The 20436-nt window shown below is 38.2% G+C and overlaps 1 non-coding gene and 1 pseudogene across 1 annotated transcript; one reads left to right on the top strand and one right to left on the bottom strand.

Annotated features, from left to right (window-relative positions):
• The window catches only part of LOC132490505 (uncharacterized), a 195825-nt pseudogene that overhangs the window by 153531 nt on the left and 21858 nt on the right, over positions 1-20436 (top strand).
• On the bottom strand, positions 9702-9808 carry LOC132491504 (U6 spliceosomal RNA). The gene has a single exon (XR_009532714.1). It is a non-coding gene; the product is annotated as a U6 spliceosomal RNA (small nuclear RNA).

The raw sequence follows: 20436 nt of genomic DNA on the forward strand, positions 1-20436 counted from the left end.
GGGAGGAAAATAAGAAACTTGATCATGTAGCTAGACCTCCTGGGACCCTAAGAAAATCAAACTGCCAGGCTCAGGGAATTACAAGGTCTGAACTGGAAGGTCACTTCAGATACAAGGAAGCTCTAGCAGTGAGGTTATTGTCACCCACAGGAGTCCCTGGTTCCTTTAATCTGGTGTTTAGTTACAGAGTTTGATAAAATATATCTCTAAAGAAATGTTTACTTTCCCCAATAATATTTGCAAAAATACCCTCCACAAGCACTAACCATCCCAGAAATGGCCAAGTGCTTGCTTCCGTGGCTCTGCAAATGCTTGTTCTGGCTCCATGATCTCCTCAGTGTGTGATCTGCCATGCTACTGCAATGGAGGGTATCACGTGTCTCCCTCCCCATCTCCTACCTCCCATCACACTGTGGCTACAGAGGCCATGGCACTTCCTGCACATGGCCCACCATCCTACCAATGACAACGTTAATGGCCCTGTTAAGGCTCATTAAGGTAAATGCAAAATCTGAGTTATTTTTCCTTAAGAGTGATAATATGCAATTACACATATGAAACCTAGATTTTGGTGAAAAAATTTCAATGGCTGACTTATCTTCTTTTCCTTCAGTTTACTGCTGGTGAAAAAAAGTGTTTCCATTAAAAGCTATCTGGATAGCTAAAAGGTACTCTAAATGAAGGAAAATGAGTTTAAAAACTAGTAAATGGAATAAAAGTAGATTTTTAAAATAAATTCAAAGCTAAAGCAAGTGTGTGATATTTCAGACCCTAGATGTCAAATGTTTTTTTCCAGCTCCAAATTAATTTTTTTTAAAGTGAAGGACCAAATTTTACAAGGAAAAGGCTTTACTGTACATCTTCATTGTAACATAGCACTCTGTGTACTGGTGTATACAAAAGCTCCGGAATCACAACTAACTGCTGAAGAATCATCGACAGGAAGACACGAACTCATCAAAAAATACCCCACATCCAAAGACAAAGGAGAAGCCACAGTGAGACAGTAGGAGGGGCACAATCACAATAAAATCTAATCCCATAACTGCTAGGTGGCTGACTCACAAACTGGAGAACACATACCACAGAAATCCACCCACTGGAGTGAAGGTTCTGAGCCCCACCTCAGGCTGCCCAACCTGGGGATCCGGCAACAGGAGGAGGAATTCCTAGAGAATCAGGCTTTGAAGCCTAGAAGGATTTGATTGCAGGACTTTGACAGGACTGGGGAAAACAGAGACTCCACTCTTGGAGGGCACACACACAAAGTAGTGTGCACATCGGGACCCAGGGGAAGGAGCAGTGACCCCATAGGAGACTGAACCAGGCTTACCTGCTAGTGTTGGAGAGTCTCCTGCAGAGTCGGGGTGTGGCTGCGGCTCACCGTGAGGACAAGGACACTGGCAGCAGAAGATCTAGGAAGGACTCCTTGGCGTGAGCCCTCCCAGAGCCCGCCATTAGCTCCACAAAAGAGCCTGGTAGGCTCCAGTGTTGGGTCGCCTCAGGCCAAACAACCAAAAGAGAAGGAACTCAGCCCCACCCATCAGCAGACAAGTGGATTAAAGTTTTACTGAGCTCTGCCCACCAGAGCAACACCCAGCTCTACCCACCACCAGTCCCTTCCATCAGGAAACTTGCACAAGCCTCTTAGATAGCCTCATCCACAAGAGGGCAGACAGCAGAAGCACAAAGGACTACAATCCTGCAGCCTGTGGAACAAAAACCCCATTCACAGAAAGATAGACAAGATGAAAAGGCAGAGGGTACAAAATGAAAGAACAAGATACAACCCCAGAAAAACAACTAAGTGAAATGGAGATAGGAAACCTTCCAGAAAAAGAATTCAGAATAATGGTACTGAAGAAGATCCAGGACCTCAGAAAAAGAATGGAGTCAAACATTGAGAAGATGCAAGAAATACTTAACAAAGACCTAGAAGAATTAAAGAACAAGCACCTAGAAGAATTAAATAACAAACAAAGAGAGATGAAAAATACACTAGAAGGAATCAACAGCAGAATAACTGAGGCAGAATAACGGATAAGTGGCCTGGAAAACAAAATGGTGGAACTCACTGCCACCAAACAGAATAAAGAAAAAAGAATGAAAAGAAATGAAGACAGCCTAATAGACCTCTGGGAAAATATTAAATGCAACAACATTCGTATTATAGGGGTCCCAGAAGGAGAAGAGAGAGACCCAAGAAAATATTTGAAGAGATTATAGTCGAAAACTTCCCTAACATGGGAAAGGAAATAGCCACCGAGGTCCAGGAAGCGCAGAGAGTCCCATGCAGGATAAACCAAAGGAGAAACATGCCAAGACACATAGTACTCAAATTGACAAAAATTAAAGACAAAGAAAAATTATTGAAAGCAACAAGGGAAAAACGGCAACATACAAGGGAACTCGCACAAGGTTAACAGCTGATTTCTCAGCAGAAACTCTACAAGCCAGGAGGGAGTGGCATGATATATTTAAAGTGATGAAAGGGAAGAACCTACAACCAAGATTATTCTACCTGGCAAGGATCTCATTCAGATTCAACAGAGAAATCAAAAGCTTTACAGACAAGCAAAAACTAAGAGAATTCAGCACCACCAAACCAGCTCTACAACAATTGCTAAAGGAGCTTCTCTAAGTGGGAAACACAAGAGAGGAAAAGGACCTACAAAAACAATTAAGAAACAATTAAGAAACAAACCCAAAACAATTAAGAAAAAGGTCATAGGAACATACATATCGATAATTACCTTAAACAAGAATGGATTCAATGCTCCATCCAAAAGACATACACTGGCTGAATGGATACAAAACAAGACCCATATATATACTGTCTACAAGAGACGCACTTCAGACCTAGGGACACATACAGACTGAAAGTGAGGGGATGTCAAAAGATATTCTGTGCAAATGGAAATCAAAAGAAAGCTGGAGTAGCAATACTCATATCAGATAAAATAGACTTTAAAATAAAGAATGTTACAAGAGACAAGGAAGGACACTACATAATGATCAAGGGATCAATCTAAGAAGAAGATATAACAATTATATATGCACCCAACATAGGAGCACCTTACTACATAAGGCAACTGCTAAGAGCTCTAAAAGAGGAAATCAACAGTAACAGTGTAATAGTGGGGGACATTAACACCTCACTTACACCGATGGACAGATCATGCAGACAGAAAATTAATAAGGAAACAAAAGCTTTAAATGACACAATAGACCAGATAGATTTAATTGATATTTATAGGACATTCTATCGAAAAACAGCAGATTACACTTTCTTCTCAAGTGTTCATGGAACATTCTCCAGGATAGATCACATCTTGGGTCACAAATCAAGCCTCAGTAAACTTAAGAAAATTGAAATCATATCAAGCATCTTTTCTGACCACAACGCTATGAGATTAGAAATCAATTACGCGGGGAAAAAATGTAAAAAACACAAACAAATGGAGGCTAAACAATACACTACTAATTAATCAAGAGATCACTGAAGAAATCAAAGAGGAAATCAAAAAATACCTAGAGACAAATTACAATGAAAACACGACAATCCAAAATCTATGGGATGCAGCAAAAGCAGTTCTAAGGGGGAAGTTTATAGCAATAAAGCCTACGTCAAGAAACAAGAAAAATCTCAAATAAAAAATCTAACCTTACACCTAAAGGAACTAGAGGAAGAAGAACAAACAAAACCCAAAGTTAATGGAAGGAAAGAAATCATAAAGATCAGAGCAGAAATACATGAAATAGAAACAAAGAAAACAATAGCAAAGATCAATAAAACTAAAAGCTGGTTCTTTGAGAAGATAAACAAAATTGATAAACCATTAGCCAGACTCATCAAGAAAAACAGGGAGAGGACTCAAATCAATAAAATTAGAAATGGGGCTTCCCTGGTGGAGCAGTGGTTGAGAGTCTGCCTGCCAATGCAGGGGATGCTGGTTCATGCCCCAGTCCAGGAAGATCCCACAGGCCACGGAGTGGCTGGGCCCGTGAGCCATGGCCGCTGAGCCTGTGCGGCTGGAGCCTGTGCTCCGCAACAGTAGAGGCCACAACAGTGAGAGGCCCGCGTACTGCAAAAATAAACAAATAAATAAATAAAATAAAATAAAATTAGAAATGAAAAAGGAGAAGTTACAACAGACATCGCAGAAATACAAAGCATCCTAAGAGACTACTACAAGCAACTCTATGCCAATAAAATGGACAACCTGGAAGAAATGGACAAATTCTTAGAAAGGTATAACCTTCCAAGACTGAACCAGGAAGTAATAGAAAATATGAACAAAACAATCACAAGTAATGAAATTGAAACTGTGATTAAAAATCTTCCAACAAACAAAAGTCCAGAACCAGACGGCTTAACAGGTGAATTCTATCAAACATTTAGAGAAGAGCTAACACCCATCCTTCTCAAACTCTTCCAAAAAATTGGGGAGGAAGGAACACTCCCAAACTCATTCTATGAGGCCACCATCACCCTAATACCAAAACCAGACAAAGATACTAAAAAAAAAGAAAATTATACACCAATATCTCTGATGAATATAGATGCAAAAATCCTCAACAAAATACTAGCAAACAGAATCCAACAACACATTAAAAGTATCATACACCATGATCAAGTGGGATTTATCCCACGGGTGCAAGGATTCTTCAATATATGCAAATCAATCAATGTGATACACCATATTAATAAATAGTAGAATAAAAACCATATGATCATCTCAATAGATGCAGGAAAAGCTTTTGACAAAATTCAACACCCATTTATGATAAAAACTCTCCAGAAAGTGGGCATAGAGGGAACCTACCTCAACATAATAAAGGCCATATATGACAAACCCACAGCAGACATCATTCTCAATGGTGAAAAACTGAAAGCATTTCCTCTAAGATCAGGATCAAAACAAGGATGTCCACACTCACCACTGTTATTCAACATAGTTTTGGAAGTCCTAGCCATGGCAATCAGAGAAGAAAAGAAATAAAAGGAATCCAAATTGGAAAAGAGGAAGTAAAACTGTCACTGTTTGCAGATGACATGATACTATACTTAGAGAATCCTAAAGATGCCACCAGAAGAGTACTAGAGCTAATCAATGAATTTGGTAAAGTTGCAGGATACAAAATTAATGCACAGAAATCTCTGGCATTCCTATACACTAATGATGAAAAATCTGAAAGAGAAATTAAGGAAACACTCCCATTTACCATTGGAACAAAAAGAATAAAATACCTAGGAATAAACCTACATAGGGAGACAAAAGACCTGTATGCAGAAAACTGTAAGACACTGATGAAAGAAATTAAAGATGATACAAACAGATGGAGAAATATACCATGTTCTTGGATTAGAAGAATCAATATTGTGAAAATGACTATACTACCCAAAGCAGTCTACAGATTCAATGCAATCCCTATCAAATTACCAATGGCATTTTTTACAGAACTAGAACAAAAAATCTTAAAATTTGTATGGAGACACAAAAGATCCCGAATAGCCAAAGCAGTCTTGAGGAACAAAATGGAGCTGGATGAATCAGACTCTCTGACTTCAGACTATACCAGAAAGCTACAGTGATCAAGACAATATGGTACTGGCACAGAAACAGAAACATAGATCAATGGAACAGGATAGAAAGCCCAGAGATAGGGCCTCCCTGGTGGCGCAAGTGGTTGAGAGTCCGCCTGCCGATGCAGGGGATACGGGTTCGTGCCCCGGTCTGGGAGGATCCCATATGCCGCGGAGCGGCTGGGCCCGTGAGCCATGGCCGCTGAGCCTGCGCGTCCGGAGCCTGCGCGTCCGGAGCCTGTGCTCCGCAACGGGGGAGGCCACAACAGTGAGAGGCCCGCATACCGCAAAAAAAAAAAAAAAAAAAAAGAAAGCCCAGAGATAAACCCACGCACCTATGGTCAACTCATCTATGACAAAGGCAAGGATGTACAATGGAGAAAAGAGAGTCTCTTCAATAAGTGGTGCTGGGGAAACTGGACAGCTACATGTAAAAGAATGAAATTAGAACACTCCCTAACACCATACAGAAAAATAAACTCAAAATGGATTAGAGACCTAAATGTAAGACTGGACACTATAAAACTCTTAGAGGAAAATATAGGAAGAACACTCTCTGACATAAGCCACAGCAAGATCTTTTTTGATCCACCTCCTAGAGTAATGGAAATAAAACCAAAAATAAACAATTGGGACCTAATGAATCTTAAAAGCTTTTGCAAAGCAAAGGAAACTACAAACTAGGAAAAGACAACCCTCAGAATGGGAGAAAATATTTGCAAATGAATCAACGGACAAAGCATTTAATCTCCAAAATATATAAACAGCTCATGCAGCTCAATATCAAAAACACAAACAACCCAATCAAAAAATGGGCAGAAGACCTAAATAGACATTTCTCCAAAGAAGACATACAGATGGCCAAGAAGCACATGAAAAACTGCTCAATGTCACTAATTATTAGAGAAATGCAAATCAAAACTATGGGGTATCACCTTACCCCAGTTAGAATGGACATCATGACAAAATCTACAAACAACAAATTCTGGAGAGGATGTGGAGAAAAGGGAACCCTCTTACATTGTTGGTGGGAATGTAAATTGATACAGCCACTATGGAGAACAGTATGGAGGTTCCTTAAAAAACTAAAAATAGAATTACCATATTTCACTGCAGTCCCGCTACTGGGCATATACCTAGAGAAAACCATAATTCAGGGAGACACATGCACCCCAATGTTCACTGCAGCACTATTTACAATAGCCAGGTCATAGACGCAACCTAAATGCCCATCAACAGACGAATGGATAAAGAAGTTTTGGTACATATATGCAATGGAATATTACTCAGCCATAAAAAGGAACAAAATTGGGTCATTTGTAGAGACATGGATGGATCTAGATACTGTCATACAAAATGAAGTAAGTCAGAATGAGAAAACCAAATATGGTATATTAACGCATATATGTGGAACCTAGGAATGTGGTACAGATGAACCGGTTTGCAAGGCAGAAATAGAGACACAGATGTAGAGAACAAGCATATGGACACCAAGTGGGGAAAGCGACGGAGGGTGGGGGTGGGGGTATGATGAATTGGGAGATTGAGATTGACATATATACACTAATATGTATAAAATGGATGACTAATAAGAACCTGCTGTATAAAAAAATAAATAAAATTCAAAAAAAATGAATTTGACTCTATATTAAACATTATTTATTTTTTATTGAAGCATAGTTGGCTTACAATATTATATTATTTTCAGGTGTACAACAGTGATTCAATATTTTTATATAGATTATATTCCATATAAAGATACTATAAAAAGTTGGCTACATTTTCTGTGCTGTAAATTTTAAAAGATCATGTTAATTGTTTCTGTACAGGAGGGTTGGATGAATAATTTGGTCCAAGTCCACATTCCACTTATACAGTTTGTTAACAATTTATGCTTTGACCCTCTCACTTGACTAAATACATGTACTTTCAATTTCAAGAAAAGCAGATTAACATGAAGATTAGCCTAAATACTGGGGTAATGTTCAAAGTAAGTTAAAATACCAAATTAGAAAATACAGTACTACCCACTGAATAGTTTATTCCCTTTTTGGGTCTTGGTCATACTATTCTTGATTTCCTATTTAATTAACCAGTTGCCACTGTAAGAGAATTTTCCTGTGTTCTTAATTAAATTGAATGTTGAAAACCTCCTGGATGACAGTAGGGCTCTCAGATTTGACTGAGCATCAAATCAGCTATCAGATTTATTAAAACACAGATTGCTGGACCCCACCCTCCAGTATTTCTGATTCAGTTGTTCTGGGAGAGAACCAGAGAATTTGTACTTCTAACAAGTTCTCAGTTGATACTGATGCTGCTGGTCCAGGGGTGACACTTTGAGAACTAGAGAACATTATTGCTCACTATTAGCTTTAACAGATGGAAGAAACTCCATATCCCAGAACTATCAGGATCTATGGTTTTCCAGTAAATATTTCAACGATGTTGTTATTAGCGTCTTCAAAAACAGGTTGGTAGGCCAGAGCCAAGCAAAAGGTGAATCTGCTGAGGGATTAGGGAGTAATTCCAATGGAGTAGAAGAAGGAATCTAACATAAATAAACAAGGTCAAGTCAACACTATAACTTAAACTGACCCCAACTCTGAACTCCATTAGAGGATCTAACAGCCAAAAGACCAGATCCAAACAATACATAACTCCAAATACCTGAAATACCTGACTCTGTCATGAGTTGAGGGTGGGAGTCCGGGAGCTATGAAGCAGTGGGGAATGGGAATCAAGTCACGGAGACAGCTCCATGAGAACAGGGTGGAAATAGTGTGAATACCGATCCCAAGCCAGATTATTTCTAGAATTTCATTAGAATAATTAAAGAAAGGTAGATTCTCCACGTATTGTATAGGTGGTTATGATGTGATGTTGGAAGGGGATAGAAAATTCTGAATATCCAAAAGTAACTGTAATATAGATAAGTATATATCACCTAGGGAACTTTTCAAAAATACCAATGTCCAGGCCCCACTTCAGACCGCACATAAAAACCCTAGTGGTGGAGCCTGAATATTCATATTTTTTAAAATCTCCCAGGTGATTCTGATTGATAGAGGATTGAAAATCACTGGGATAAAATAACAACATTACATGTTTAGGGTAGTATAAGGGAACAAAGCAGGGGAAAAAAGCAAAAGAAAGATGGGGAAAAGCCCAAATATATCAACAACTTTCTAATAAAAACTTCAGTAGACTAAACTTACCAATTTAAAGACAAAAAAGCAGAATGTGACATATTGGTTGAAATACAAAGATCCAGATATATGCTGTATACAAGAGACACACTAAAAATAAAGTAGAAATCAATTATTCCTGGGAAACGAAAATCTGGAGTTGCTATATTATCAGCCAAAATAGAATTTGACAAGCACAATTAGAAATTGGAGTTTACTACATAATAATAAAATACTCAATTGTTCAGAATTATATAACAATTTTACATTTATATGCACCCAATTAAATAGCCTCAAAATACATAAGCAAATACTGATAAAACTACATGGAGAAATTAGCAAATTATGGTATATTCAGAAGTTATTGCCAATTCAAGAGATTCTGTTTAAAAAAAAACCAAAACTGCCCTATGCAAATGGTCAATATAATTAGTTGCTCTGGAGAACATAAACCTATACTGGATCACTATCATATAGTGGTATAGTATGTCAGAGAAACTGGATACAGAATGCCAAAACATATCCAAAAATGGGATAAAATTTTAAAATATTAATAATCTACTCCATCTTGTAGATAAGTATCTTGGATGAGAGGTAATTTTTTTTAATTTTATTTATTTTTGTCTGCGTTGGGTCTTCGTTGCTGCACACAGGCTTTCTCTAGTTGCGGTGTGCGGGGGCTACTCTTCGTTGCGGTGCACGGGCTTCTCATTGCGGTGGCTTCTCGTTGCGGAGCACGGGCTGTAGGTGTGTGGACTTCAGTAGTTGTGGGATACAGACTCAGTAGTTGTGGATTGTAGGCTCTAGAGCTCAGGGTCAGTAGTTGTGGCGCACGGGCTTAGTTGCTCCACAGCATGTGGGATCTTCCTGGACCAGGGTTTGAACCCATGTCCCCTGCATTGGCAGGTGGATTCTTTTTTTTTTTTTTAAATATGGAACGCTTCACGAATTTGCGTGTCATCCTTGCACAGGGGCCATGCTAATCTTCTCTGTATCGTTCCAATTTTAGTATATGTGCTGCCGAAGCAAGCACGGCAGGTGGATTCTTAACCACTGCACCACCAGGGAAGTCCTGAAAGGTAATTTTCAATAGCAGTTTAAATTACTAACCTGGAATACTGCCATAGCATCCTAACTGTATTCCTCATGTCTCTCACTCTTAATCTATCATTCAGGACTTCAGAAAGCATCCTGCTTTCTTTCATAACACTATTTATAATTGTGTGTTGATTTCTGTGCTCAATACTTTATTCTCTCCTATAAACTGTAAGTTCTATGAGGACTAGGACCAAGTCTGGTTTTTTTCAATATCACATACCTAGCAGATACTCAATACACATGACTGGCACATGGAAGGCATCCAATAAATGTTTCTTAATGAATATATTCATAGCGTTCAGAGCAAGTGAGAGCTAAAGAAGTTTAGCTCCTACCAGCTAACTAAAGGTTTTCACTGCACCAGAAAATGATCATCAACTCTTGTTTCAAAACCATGAAAAAAAATGACTGCACCATTAGTTCAGTAATGGACAAAGGAAAAAACATTTCTCATTTTTTAAAATTCTCTGCCAGATTAAACTATATCTTTGAAGCACATTAGAATAAAAATATTGAGACACCTTCAACTGCCACAGCAGGAGAAAGCACTGGAGAGGATAGAGATATCGTATTTTAGCCAAGCTCTAATCCATTCTTTGACTCAAACTTAGTCCTTCAAAAAGAAACAGGTCTTAGTGAGTAGGCCAATCTATTTATAAACTTTCTCGCGGCAACCAAGCAATCACAGTGACAGTACAGCTGTAATTTGGTAACTCTATAATCTAAGATACTACAAAGAAAATTTTAAATTTGTATTCTTTCTTACTTCTGGAGGAAGTATTTATTTTTTATTAAAAATATAGGGAGAGAAAAAGAAAGAAAAGGAGAGTCAAGACAGCCTTAAATAATATAGGGTCAACCAAGTTACATGAAGACAAAGTAAACTGAATTTTACACCAACTCACTCGGAAAGCTTTGGAACAGATAGATCAGTTTCACATGCTATTCTTGGTTGGGAAAATCTTCCTAACTGTATACTTTATATAGAAAAAGATAGTTATTCTTCCATTCACAAACAAAAGGATATATGCTAAAGTAATGATTAAGTAACATTTACGTATAAGAAGGGCAAAAAGACAGAGTGAGCTTAAAATTTTAAGGAGGATAAAATCTCACATATTCTTCTTCAGCTTTTCTACTGGGAGCTATTTACAGATATAATGTTTCAGTGTGGAAGATATAAAATAGTGTGTGGCTATCTCTATATTTTTCTTATGATTTTGGTTAATATACTATAAGATACAAAATGTCAATATTGGAAATGGATTTATTGACTACATGAACTCTTCACTTTTTTAAACAACTTCCATCCTTATTTTCACCTTTGTTTATATATGTTTATTTGTTCAGTTTAGGTTCAAAACTGAGCTTGTCAACTTCCCTCCAAAACCAGTCCTTACTTGGAATTTCTATGTGGTTGTTCATTCTCCAAGTTTAGGAACAGAGAGCCCACTTTGTATTTGTCCTAGTTGTGTGTGTGTGTGTGTGTGTGTGCATGTAATGAAACCTGTTAATGATGCTCTAAAATATTTCTTAAATCTAAAATCTATCTATACCATTTACTCAGCAATTCCTTTCTGCCAGAGTAAAATCAAAAATAAAGACAACTTGAGCAAAGATAGAAAATCTCTGGCACATATATCCCTCAATGGCAAATGAATAAATAGATTGTTATATCCATGAAAGGAAATGATTTCATTTTTGCAAAGAATGTTTAATTGTGAAAATCCTTCTTAAATATATTGATTGATATATTGAAAAAGACTGAAAAAACATATAATAAAATATTAACTTTTTACATTTCTGTATTTTATCAATTTTCTACTATGGTATATATTTTTTAATAAAGGGAAAAAGCGGGCCTCCCTGGTGGCGCAGTGGTTGAGAGTCCGCCTGCCGATGCAGGGGATACGGGTTCGTGCCCCGATCTGGGAGGATCCCATGTGCCGCGGAGCGGCTGGGCCCGTGAGCCATGGCCTCTGGGCCTGCGCGTCTGGAGCCTGTGCTCCACAACGGGAGAGGCCACAGCAGTGAGAGGCCCGCGTACCGCAAAAAAAAATAAATAAATAAAAAATAAATAAATAAATAAAGGGAAAAAGCAAGTTATTAGGAAGGCAGGGAATAAGAAAGACAGGGAAGGAGAAAGGGACAAGGGAAAGCAGGGAGAATCTCATCAGTTTACTCCTTCCTCTCTATTCTTACTTGGACCACTAAAACTCAGTACCTGATCATGGCACCTCTGCTTTGCTGTATGGCTCCAGCATCTCTTCCCCTGATCCCTCCATGTACTGCTGCCAGGCTGCTCTTCCTCTGATGAAGAATTCTACGGATTCCAAATTTCTCTGCCAAGAGTGGAATGAAATTCACACTCTCATATTCTGGTAGTGGAAATGTATACTGGCACAAGTTTTCAAAAGATTAAACAAAATATATCTGTAACTTTTAAAATATTCATATATTTTGGACCAAGATGTGTCCTTTCTAGTAATTCATTTTATGGAAAAAAATCAGCTTTTTAAAAAATTATTCTCATGGTAGCGTTATATATTAGAAGAGAAAAAAATACAGCAACCTAAAAGTCAAAAGAAAAAAATAGGCTGATTAACTTACAGCAAGACCACAAAATTTGGTATTACGTGGCCATAGAAAACACGTTTCCAAGAGATATGTAATGGCATGGAAAAATGCTGAGAATGTAATGTTAAAACTAAGTTATAAAACTGTATATATAGTATTGTATGTTTTAATTATAAAAGTAAGTATTTGCATAAGGACAAAACTAGAAGGAAGTGTATACAGCAAAGTAGTTATCTCTGGGTGGTAGAATCATGGTACATTGTTCTTTTCTCTTTATTTATGTTTATTTTCCGCTTTGAAGAAGTACATCTACCTTGTTAACCTTGTCTTTTATGACCCACACCTTCAGTCAGATGGTCTCCTCGTCATCCCTCCAAAATACCATGATCTTTCCCTTCTCCACACCTTTGCTTACATTGATCCTCCTACCTAGAATTCTCCTTTTTCTTCAAGAGCAAGTTTCAGTCTCTCCATCTCTATAAGGGCATCCCTGTCTATGTTGATCTTCAGCCATCACTTTTTTCTCTGGACCTTTGTCATTGCTCACTTAGTGGCATTATATGCCACTTATCAAGGGCATGAATTATCTCCTTTAATCCTCAAACCTCCCTAGGAGACTTACATTATTATATCCATTCCATTGATGAGGCTACTGTGTGATCCAGAGTGCTCAGGTAGCTTGTACAATAGCACTGTTTCTTTACTCTTTAATTATTTCATGTCTTTACATGCTTTGTCTCTCCACCAAGATTATGAGCATTTTGTGTTCAAGGATCTTATTTTATGCAATCCTACCTTACTCATCTGGTATCCAGTTTTTTCCATAATTGTACATTCCAAACAATTGTTTGCTTTAACTATCAAACGGTATTTTGTGTTAATCACATTTAGTCATTTTAACAATTCCCTGCCATCTTAAATTGTGTATTGTGAACATAATTAACTTTTTTTCTAACATGTGTTACCAGTATGAGGATCAGTTATGATACAGTGCTATAACATAGTGATGCTCTTAGAGAATATTGAGGTATAGAAGAATTTGCCCTTGTATCAAACATCAGCCACAGAATCCTAGTGTCTTAAATTAAGTATATTCTCTCCTCCCCCTCATTAAGATGGACAGATGAGCTCATTTTTACAAGTATCATGTGTATGCATTTCCAGCTGTATCTGTCTGTTACTTAAAGGAACTTAGGACTGAAGCACTACAGCTGGGCTAACTAATTGAAATGATATTGAAAAATGAGCAATAAAGAATGGGTCAGATAAAAATCTGTTCTATTTCAAGAATCCTCATATAGGATTTATACTGCAAATTTCTAGATAAGCTCTAGATAGATAGATAGATAGATAGTTAGAGGATAGATAAAGAATTATATATCATATACACTCAGACACACACTGCAAAGTTTACTGCTACTGAAGTATTCCAAGATCTCTCTCAAGAACTGGTGTTTTGGGGTAATCTAGTCCCTGAGACCCTACATATTAAAAAATGTCTTTTTTTCCCCTCCATGAACAGTATCTTGCACCTTTTCCCTCATTACACAAATGGTGGAAGCTTATAAGGCCCTGTTCTATGTGGTAACAATGAACACAGAAATCCCCTGTCCTCATGTTGCTCATATTCTAGTAGGAGGAAACCTACAATAAACAAATACACAGGAAAGCAGATGATAAGTGCTAGGTAGGAAATAAAGCAGAATAAGGAAGATAGTGAATGACTGGGAGTTGGGGTAGGGGGTTACCATTTTATTAAAATACATGGAGTTAGAGAAGGTTTCCTTAATCAAACAGTAATTGAAGGAAGACCTGAAGGAAGGGAGGGAACCATGTGAGAATCGGGTAAAGTGAGTCCCAGGCTGACTGCAAGGAGGCTGTTGTGACTGAAGAGGTGTGAACAGGGGGGCGGGTCATAGATGAAGTAAGAGAAAAAGGGGAAGGCTGCTGAGATTGGAGCCACTTAAGGAGTCTGCACATAGAAGTGGTGTGATCTGAGCAATCTTAGAATCTGTCCAGCAGTTGTGTGGAGAGCAGACTCGTGAGTAGGCTACTGCAGTAATCCAGGTGAAAGGTCTGGGTGGCCTGGACCAGTTGTTTGAGATAAAGGTTCACAGGTTGGTTTCTTTTTTCCTCTCATATGACTTGGATTACAATAATTTTATCACAGTCTTCTGTAGATGCTATATTTCACTGTCTTCTGGATTTCATGTTTCAAAGGAAAAGAACACGGCCAGTCTGACTCTTTTTACTTTTTTACATAACTTGTTCTTTCTGTTTGGAAGATTGTAGGACTTTCCTGATTATCCTTGAACTAAGATTTCCAGTGAAGCAGGCTAAAGACATACTCAGCAGGGGTGCCAGAAGACAGAGCTGGATTGTCAAATCAGGTTCAGAAGAACCCAAAGCTGGGGACAGGAAAACTATTGGAAGCCCTGGACCTGAGCACATAGGCAAATGGGTTAGGGGTAGAAAGTCAGCTTTCAAATGAAGTCATTCCTGGGGCCTTCTTTACCTGCTGCAGGGTGGCTGACCTTCCCCCACCAGCCTCAGCTCAAATCAATTAACCCTAGATCCCAGCCTCCAAGCTGGACTAACATCCTTGGTCCTATGTTTTTACTATCACTTTCCTTTGCCAACGAAACAGAAAACTCAAAAATGTGGTCAGAATTATATTTGGAGATAATTTCATTGGCCACATATGTTGTCAACATTTAATTTCTATATGGCTACTCTCATCTCTATTCATAAGCATCTGTTCTAGATACTTACTTCACACTTAGATAGATCTACGTATCTATTCACGTATATCTGTGGCCCTGAAAGAACTTGGATATATTTATTCAAATGTATAAGTAGAAATTCTGCTTTATTTAGATGCATTTCTTGATTTTTTTAATTTCCTATTTGGCTAAAAGCTGAGTTCATATCTATAAAAAGTTAGTCTCATTTTGGATGTAGGCAGGGAAGAGCCTTGAAGAAAGTATTTATGCCTTGGGCTATTTGGTGGGAGGAGGAAAGGGGATGAGGAGGGAAGCCTGATTGAATACAGTGTAAGTGAGACAAGGCTCCTCCATCTACTGTGGAGGGTGTGTTAGAGCAGAGGCTCCAGGAAAAATCAAGAAATGAGCAGGTATGTAATAGGAGATCACTGCAGGAAAGCAAAGGATAGCATTTGATAATGATCCACAGAAAGATAAATGTGCAACAAAGACAAATAAGTTCTTAATTTATTCTGTGTGTCCTTCCTTCCTCTGGCTCCTCAGGTTACTGGGATACATCCTGCTCCCACACTTTTCCTGTAGCCCAGTCACCACATTTTTTCCCCATCCATTCTAAACACATCTTCATCTGCTATTTCTGTGCTTTCAGGTGAAGAAATACTTCAATGCATGTAATGTGCAGCCTAGACGGTGCATATGCAATTTTGGATGAAGCTAACTGACCAAGGGACACCAGGCAGGACACGAAAACCTAGAGAAGTAAGTGGGCAAGATGCCCAGGGAGTGGACAGAAGACAAAAATGAATAAAATCCAAAGAGCCACCTGGAGAACAGATGGGGACCAGGGACCAGAATGCCCTCCCCAAATGAAACAGAAACAGGAAGGCTGTCCAAAGATTTGAAGGACAGGGAGAGTGAGCAATGCAGAGGGAATAGTAACCAATGAACTCCTCTCCTAGAGAATGAATCTAAAGCAGGTCCAGGCAGAATGGGGGGCTTCCATTTCAAGTTTATAATATGCTCAATGGGTTCTTCTGGGAAATCTCAAAGGATGACACCATTTTCAACCTTATAATACCCTTCTTCTTCAATGAGGGTATTTGTTTTTAAGAATACAAATACAATAGAATATTCATGGTGGAGAGTTTTTGATGGTAAAATGGTATCCCAGAGGATATGTTCTGGTGCTGCATTGTCACCTTCTGCAGAACTTTCTCCCTCTCTCTTCATTCTGGAATTGGGATAAAAGAGCAGAATGGGTCATAAGGTCCTGTTCCAAGTAATTAGAGAGTTTCTTCTTTTATCTAAATGTGCCTTGTTAAAGTATATCAGTGTCAGCCAGGTTAATTGGAACTTTAATGCATAATTGATGTTAATTTATGGCCCTTTTTGTTCCAGCATGCTACTGCAGACCTTAAAGTCAGGATACAGTTTTCTTGTTATTAATTATATACAGAAAGCCAATATCCCCTTTGAGAAGAGACCCATGTCATCTGTAGCTTGTTACAGTGTGTCAGCCATAGGTCACTTTTACTGTGTAGGTCCTCCCTAAATTCCATATTACTCCATAATAACATAATACATTAATCACAGTAAGTGAAAATTGGAGTTTTGAGCTAAGGCTCATGCGTACTGTATGTTAAAATGTTTAACACACAATGCTAAAGATGTATTATATCTCCATGGGCTCAATGTATTCCACAGGCCATGGAATCCTAGTTTCATTTTGGAAATCAATACACCACCCTGCAACCAAAAATGTTTCCATAAATATAAAGGCAATAATACTGCCATAACTGAGGCTGCCGTGAATATAGAATACCAAATGAAGACTATGAAATTAGAATTTTCCTGCAGAGTTTCCATTTCAATTCTAATAATTCTTGTTAATCGCTTTTTTTGGAGACAGAGGGAGAAAAATGGTATGTCCCAAATCCACTAAAAATCTCTACTTCTTCCACTGTGAGAACTAATGCTAACTTAAGAATTCTGTAGACAGAAATACAGGATCATGAAAGAACTGTAAGCCGCATAAACCCATATGTTGTCCAAAGTACCATAATCAAAATCCTGAATTCAAAAATAATCAAAATCCTGAATTTGAAATTGAGAAAAGGGCTAAGTCCAGTATATGAATTGCTTGACAAATAGTAGTCCTAGATTTGTTGATGGTTAAAACATGCTAAATTTGCCAACTTTGCCTAGTGACTATACCATTTTGAAAAAGTGAAGAATGAGTGACTTCACATAAATCGAATGTACTGGGTTGTTTTCTGATATGTCACCATGTTTTGTTCAACTTAATGCTACCACCATGTGATCAGATATGACATAATATGAGAAACAGCAGGGGTGTTTCACAATGGAACATGACACAACATGATGTGTCAAGTTTCTTTTGAACCTTTCTTGGGATCCAGTATCAGCCAAAAGGAGGTCATTTTAATTATCAGATGATTAATTAATTAGATAATTAATTGTCAGAGGTAGATGAATCCAAAGACAATGTGGTTCTGTACATGCATGTTTGTACACAGAGGGGAAAGTGACATTTTAAAGCATATCTACTAAATGAAAAACTAAAGTTTAAGGATTTCAATTATTTTTTTATTGAAGTAATGTTCATAATAGCTACTATGTATTGTGTTATGTGAAGCATGCTCAGAAATAGAGAATCTTTCTTACCCTCAAAGGGCTGATATTCAAGTTGGAAACACAAAGCCTTGCCCCACAAAACTGGACTTTTAGAGAGTGCTTACTAAAAAAATTTTTAAGTTAGTGAAGGAAAAAGTTCTAAGGCAACAAATAAAACAATATGAACTATATTATACCATAGTACTTTGCCAATGTTTGCTTTATTAGGGGAAGTTACCATATTCCAGAAACAAGGGTGACTGGCACAGCAGTAGTTCTTTTAAAACATAGAATTGAAATGCCAGTATCAAACATTCAAATTTTGAGTTAGGTATAAACCAAAAAAATTAGGATCCTATGTGAAACTTCAATAAATCAGTGTTTTAAAGTTACTGTCTACTTTTTAGTTTTCTGCTGAAAGCAGAGATTCAGGACATAACAAACATTCAATTTTGTTACCTAACCAAACTTTGGTCCACTTTCCCAACGCACAGCAAAGCCAATCTACTGACACCAGGTTGTGGTGAAGGAAAGTGTAGCATTTATTGCAAGGTGACAAGCAAGGAGAAAGGGCAGCTAATGCTCAAAAGACCCAAACTTCCTAATGGTTTTTAGGGATGGGTTTTTAAAGACAAAGTGAGGATGAGGGTCATGGGGAGTGTGATCAGTTCATGCAATCTTCTGATTGGTGTGTGGTGAGGTAACCAGGTGAGGTCACAGAGATTGATCACGTTATCAGTCTTCAGGCTCCAGCCAGTCTGGGGGCTACGTGCTCATGGTCATCATTCTCTGTCTGGTTGGGGTCTGGTTTCTGTAAAACAACTGAGGAATGTGCATTAGACTTTATCACCTTTGAAATGGAACTGAGAGTCCTTGAGGCTGATTTATTGTTTAAGTTATGGTTATTTCTCTTTCTGACTGCCCTGTCTTTTTTTCTATATTCCTTAGCTTTTCCAGTCATCAACTGCTAGGGCCTGTTTCTTTCTCTCTCTACTCATGGAGGGCCTAGAAGGCCACAGTATATTTCCACAGTCTTTTTCTTCATCACTAATAAGCAGGGGACACACTGGGATTCTGTCACGAGGAAGACCTCTACATAGGTCTGCTCAGTTTCAGTTTCACATTTTTATCTAAGAAAGAGTATCTTACCTGTGGGACACCTAAGTTCCCATCTCAATTGCTTCCAGGAAGAGCTAGAGAATCATATAACCTTAATGTAAGAGGCTTCCAATATTGTGAGATCTGTTATACATATTTAGAAGGGTTTTCAAACAATTAATGGCAATTAATACATCATGAAGAATCATTGTCAAATATATTTCTTAAGCACCTGTTTGCATGGGACTCTGTCCTAGGCATTATACAAAACAAAATAAGCATGTAGTTAATATCTGCAATTTAAGATGTAAATTGCTTTTCATTATTCTAAATTAATCAGAACTTTTTGTTTAATTCCCCCCCCCAACATTTGTAATTAGCTTCATTGACCTTTCTGGGCCTCAGTCTCTTCATCTGCAAAACAAGGATATATTACCCACTCACTGAGCCCAATGATTACCAACAACTTCTCTAAATCATGTGTGCTGTTTTTTTTAGCCATACTATGTTAAAAATCAAAGATTATCAGAATGTTAGGAGAGGTTTTTAGAAAAGAAAAGATCTGTAGTGTGCTCCAGTTGACTCAAAATACAAAGAGCTCCCAGGCCTTCATTTCCATATAACGGAAGCCATTGTAATTTATTGGCTTTTTAGAATAGTTTTCAAAACAGTATTATGCTTGATATCCTTTCCCTCGTACCCACTCCCAATCCATCAGTAAGTTCTGAGTGTCCTATCTGCAAAACATAGCTAGAATGTATGCATTCTCTCCATGTCTAACACCACCTCCCTATCCAGGTCCTCAGCATCTCCCGCTGAGAATGACTGCAGTGGTCTCTTCAGGTCAGCATTGCCCCATGCAGCCCATCCCCCACACTGCTGCAAGAGTGATGTGTTTTCAATAGATCTCAGTGGGTTTGTCCAAGCTCCTTCATTCTCAGTTGACCATTTTACTACTTATTTCACCAAGAAAATAGAAACAAATTAAACAGAAATTCCACAAGGTTTTGCCACCATGTCTAGCCATAAACCTGTGTACGCACTCAGCCATTCTGCCTTCCTTCCCGTTACTCCAGATGAATTGTTTCTGTTACTATCTAAAGACAACCCTTCCACTTGTCTTCTAGATCCCATTCCTTCTTACCTACTTGATGACATTGCACCAATTATTCTCTCCTCTCCAGTATCATCAGTTTTTCCTTCTCTATTGCATCATTTCCATCAACAAACAAACAGTATAATCTATCACACCATAAAAAAATTATCCCTAAACCTTACCCACTCACCTCCCTAAACCACTACTCCCTCCACATCGAACTTCTCCCCTGAACTTTAGATTCGTGTATTCAACTCTCCATGTAATCTACCCCTACACCTATTCTTTTTGCAGTCTTCCTCATCTCAGTGAATGGTAAGTCCATCCTTCCAGCTGCTCAAATCAAAAATCTTGCCTCCTCTCTTTGTCTCATCAGCAAATCTCTTGTCATTTCACTGCACCTACTTCTGGACTTCTTTTCATCAACTGTACTGC

This window comes from Mesoplodon densirostris, chromosome 5 (assembly GCF_025265405.1).
Source record: "Mesoplodon densirostris isolate mMesDen1 chromosome 5, mMesDen1 primary haplotype, whole genome shotgun sequence".
NCBI lineage: Eukaryota > Metazoa > Chordata > Mammalia > Artiodactyla > Ziphiidae > Mesoplodon > Mesoplodon densirostris.